At 44.9% G+C, this 4633-nt stretch overlaps 1 pseudogene; it reads left to right on the forward strand.

Moving 5' to 3' along the window:
- The first annotated feature begins 2002 nt into the window (after positions 1–2002).
- On the forward strand, positions 2003–2483 carry LOC111726526 (annotated as a pseudogene).
- The last annotated feature ends 2150 nt before the right edge of the window (positions 2484–4633 follow it).

The raw sequence follows: 4633 nt of genomic DNA on the forward strand, positions 1-4633 counted from the left end.
AGCTGCTGTTCCTGGAATTAACTTCTGGTGTGATGAGCCTAACAGAAAACTGGGTGATGTACAGAAATGTATTTTGTGGAGTTCCAGCCCCAGCATCATAAAATAGAGTGCAGAATGTATGAAAGGATGGGTTTGAAACCAAAAGACATTAGCCTAATAACCAGCACTTTTTATCCCTTGGTTACTCAATATCCACTCATACCCTTTTACACATATTTAGCTTGGGGGTATTTTTAAGGCAGAACTATCCTTCCTAACAGCACTTCCTCAGAATGAGGAGACACAGTCTGAACTCACTTCTCATATGCAGTAGCCATCCCATTAAGTATTCTGTTATGCCCAGGAGTCTCTCAAAGACCATACTACCAGACAAGTCAAATTTAAAGAATAGTTCTTTTGTTGAAGGGATGGCTGGCGACTGCCTCAGTGTCCCAACATGGGGTTTCTGAGAGCAGCCCCTAGTGCTTAAGGGGTAGGGATTTTATTTATTTATTTATTTGCAGTTTTGGCTGGGGCTGGGTTTGAACCCGCAACGTCTGGTATATGGGGCCAGTGCCCTACTCCTTTGAGCCACAGGTAAAAATCTTCAATAACCTAAACTACCTTAAGAAACTAGAAAAATAGAGCAAACTAACCCCAAAGCAAGCAGAAGGAAAGAAAGAAATACTAGAATAGAAATAAACTATAATAGAGAAAATCAGTGAAACCAATAGTTGGGTCACTGAAGAGATCAACAAAATTGACAAACCTTAAGCTAGAATGACCTAGAGAAAAAAAGATCACAACTCAAAAGAATGGAAGAGGGGACATTGCTAGCAACCTCACATAAACAAAAAGGTTTATAAGGAAATATTATGAACAGTTGTATACCAACAAATTAGATATGCCAGATAAAATGGGAAAACTTGTAGAAAAGCACAAACTCCCAAAACTGACTCAAGAAGAAATAGAAAATCTGAGAAGAGCTATAATAAGTAAAGAGATTTGAGTCTGTAACCCAAAAAATCCAGTAGTCAGAAAAAGGGTCAGGATCAGATGGCTTCACTGTCATCTGGTAAATTCTACCAAATATTTAAAGAACACCACTTCTTCACAAACTTCTAAAAACTGAAAAAGAAGGAGCTCTTAACTCATTCTGTGATACCAAACCAGAAAAATATCACACATGAAAAACTACAGACTAATAATTCCTTGAATTTGGTCATAAAAATCCTCAAAATACTGGCAAACCAAATCTAGCAATATATAAAAAAGATAATAGGCTGGTGCAGTGGCTAATGCTTGTAATCAGGACCAGGCTGAGCAAGAGCAAGACCCCATCTCATACTGTCCAGGTGTGGTGGCAAGAGCAAGACCCCGTCTCTACAGAAAATAGAAATATTGTCCAGGTGTGGTGGCATGCACCTATAGTCCCTGCAACTCAGGAGACTGAGGCAGGAAGATTACTTGAGCCTAGGAGTTTGACTTTGCAGTGAGCTATGAAGATACCACTGTACCCTAGCCCAGGCAATAGAGGCAGCCTGTCTCAAAAAAACAAAAACAGGGCAGCGTCTGTGGCTCAAAGAAGTAGGGCGCCAGCCCCATATGCTGGAGGTGGTGGGTTCAAGCCCAGCCCTGGCCAAAAACTGCAAAAAAAAAAACAAAAACAAAGATTATACACCATGTCTAAGTGGGATTTATCCAGGAATGCAATGTTGGTCAACATGAAGATCAGGTACTGTAATACATCAAATTAACAGAATAAACCACATGATTATTTCAACAGAAAAAAGTACTTGACAAAATCCAGTATTTTTTAATGACAAAATAGAAACTTCCTCAACTTGACTGAGGAGCATTTAGGAAAAATTCGCAACTAATATTACTGGTAAAAGAAAGCCTTCCCCATAAGATAGGGAAAAGACAATAATATCCACTATCACCACTTGTATTCCTAAAAGGAATAAGAAGCATCTATCTCCAGCCCTGCCTCTCACCCTCTGGGCCAGGAATCACAAAAGCCATGGACAAAGCTGTGATGGATGGGCCGCTCGGGACCAAGAAGTGGAGGAAGACCTGAGCGATACACCACCCGGCCAGTCCCCACGGCTTTGCACGATTGGAGTTCTTTGACCATGAGTGGTTGTGACGCCTGGACTGCAAAGTGATTCATCTGGCCAAATGTGAGCGTGGCCCCCCTGGCAGTGGAGATTCCTTCTGAGCCCCATGCCACTGCCTTTTGCCTGGGCACTGCTCAGCCCTCACACCCACTGGGGGCCAATGTGCTGTCCAACGTTGCCTGGGTGCAGACTCTGTGCTGACACACCTTGCCAAAAGGCAAATGGGCTCTGGCATCTGCCAAAAACTCACATAAGCTTTCTGCCCTAGAAATGCTGGAGAACTTGTGCAGCCCGACCTGGGAAGGTCATGTTCCCTTTTAAGGACAGCCATTACTGCCCCTCAGGCCCTGGAACCTTCACCTTCCAGACAGCACAAGGAAATGACATCTTCCAGGCAGTTGAGACTGCCATCAAGGCACAGAAGGTCCAGGGAAAAGCTGGACAGGGGCACGATGTTCTCAGAGCTGAAGCCCATGAAGGGGAGGAGGCAGAAGGGAAGTTGGCTTCCCCTCCTGACCCCTAGGAGCTCCTAGGTAGTCCCACAGCCCTGTATGCTGAGCCCTTAGACTCCCTGCGCATTCATTGCTCCAGGACTCCCTATACCTAGACCCCTTGGATAGCACCCCTGCTCAAGCAGGGAAGGGAGTACAGTTGAAGAAACTTCTGTATTAGGACATGTATGAGCCAAAGAGGACTCCATCTATGATGAACCTGAGGGCCTGGCTGTAGCCCCTACCCAGAACATTTATGATCTGCCTCAGGAACCCAAGGATGCATGTTAGTGCTAGGTTCGGGTGAAAGAGGAGGGCTATGAGCTCCCCTATAGTCCTGCCACTGACAACTGTGCTGTGCCACCCTCTAGGACAGGGGTCCTCAAACTTTTTAAACAGGAGGCCAGTTCACTGTCCCTCAGACCGTTGGAGGGCCAGACTGCAGGCCCCAGGATGAGTTGGCTGCTAAGTAGGACAGGCAGCGGTAGCAAAAACACCCAGTGGGCCAGATAAACGTCCTCAGCAGGCCACATGTGGCCTGTAGGCCGTAGTTTGAGGACACCTGCTCTAGGAGCATGAAGCCCCTCCCAGCTCCTGAGCCCCAAAGCCTGGCCTTCCCTGAACTTGGTACAGCAACTGACAGTAGCAGTAAGAGGCACAGCTCAGATGCTATCCTAAACAGCAAGGTCCAGAAGAGCAGGGCCTCAGGGAGCTGGGACTGGGCTCTTTAGACTAGGGACAAACAGGGCTGGAGTCAAGTCAGAGGACTCCACCTGAGAAGTAAGGCAAGGCTGGGATTGCGGATAAGAGGACCACAGAGATGGCTCCTGGGATCAATGAAACCTGTTAGAACCAGTCGGAAACAGAGGGGTCAAGGGAGTCAAGGGAAGGACAGTCAATCCCAGGAAGTTGTAGGAAATGAAAGATATGGCAGGGCTGAGGAATTGGTTCTGGGAAGGGCCAGCACCCCAAAACCATTTCTTCTCCACTTTTGAAAGTGAAGGACATCTGCTGGACTGCATCTATGGAAAGGGTATTTGATCAGAGTGGGCACAGTTTGAGGGGTCTTTTTGGAAGCTCTAGGGAGATGGTGGACTGCTCAGATCCTTCTTGCATTGTTCTTTGACAGAGATATATTTTAAAACTTTTTTCTTATTAAAGCTATCTTGGGTTTAAAAAAAAAAAAAAAAAGCATCCAGATTGGAAAAGAATTGCTTTTTGCAAACATTTACTATTGGACATAGAAGATCTAAGAGGTGTCATAAGAGCATTCACTGCTGTTCCAGACATAGTCTTTTTTGCTCCCATTGTGTAGCAGCAATTTCTCCTTGGTAATCACAATCTTACCAGCCAGTGACATGGGGGTATCAAAATGACGAAGTTAACAGATCTATAGCTTATTACAGGAAAAGTATACCATATGATAGTAGTATTAAAATAAGGTTATGCATCACAGTCAATGGCTGCCTCATGCCAAGTGGTGTGGCAAGGATAGTTGTAAATTCTAATTGTCCTCCCTATGTCAAAGCCTGCAAGGAGATAAATGGACTCTCCAAGATGCCTGTGTCCTAATCCTTGTAACCTGTGTGTGTGTTAGTTTACATGACAAAGGAGATTGTGCAGTATCAGTAAGTAAAAGACCTTGAAATGGGGAGATTATTCCAGGTTATCCAGTGGGCCCATTGTAGTCACAAGGGTCCTTTTAAGAGGAAGGCAGGAGGATCAGGGAAGGAGATGTGAGGACAAAAACACAGGTCAGGGAGTTAAAGAGAGATTTGAAGATGCCACTCTGCTAACTTTGAAGATGGAAGAAGAGGCCATAAGCCAAAGATTGCAGTCAACTTCTAGTAGTTGCAAATGGCAAGGACTCAGATTTTCCATTTGAATTTACAGAAGTAATCGTCCCTGATGACACCTTGAGTTTAGAGTTTGATTTTGGACTTCTGACCTCGAGAACTGTGAAATTATAAATTTATGTTGTCGTAAGCCACTAGTTTTGTGGTGAAGTGTCGTGCCCAGGAGTTCCACAAAGACCACACTGCC

The sequence above is a fragment of the Otolemur garnettii genome, unplaced genomic scaffold, assembly GCF_000181295.1.
Source record: "Otolemur garnettii isolate 467f Iridium unplaced genomic scaffold, OtoGar3 scaffold00003, whole genome shotgun sequence".
Taxonomy (NCBI): Eukaryota; Metazoa; Chordata; class Mammalia; order Primates; family Galagidae; genus Otolemur; species Otolemur garnettii.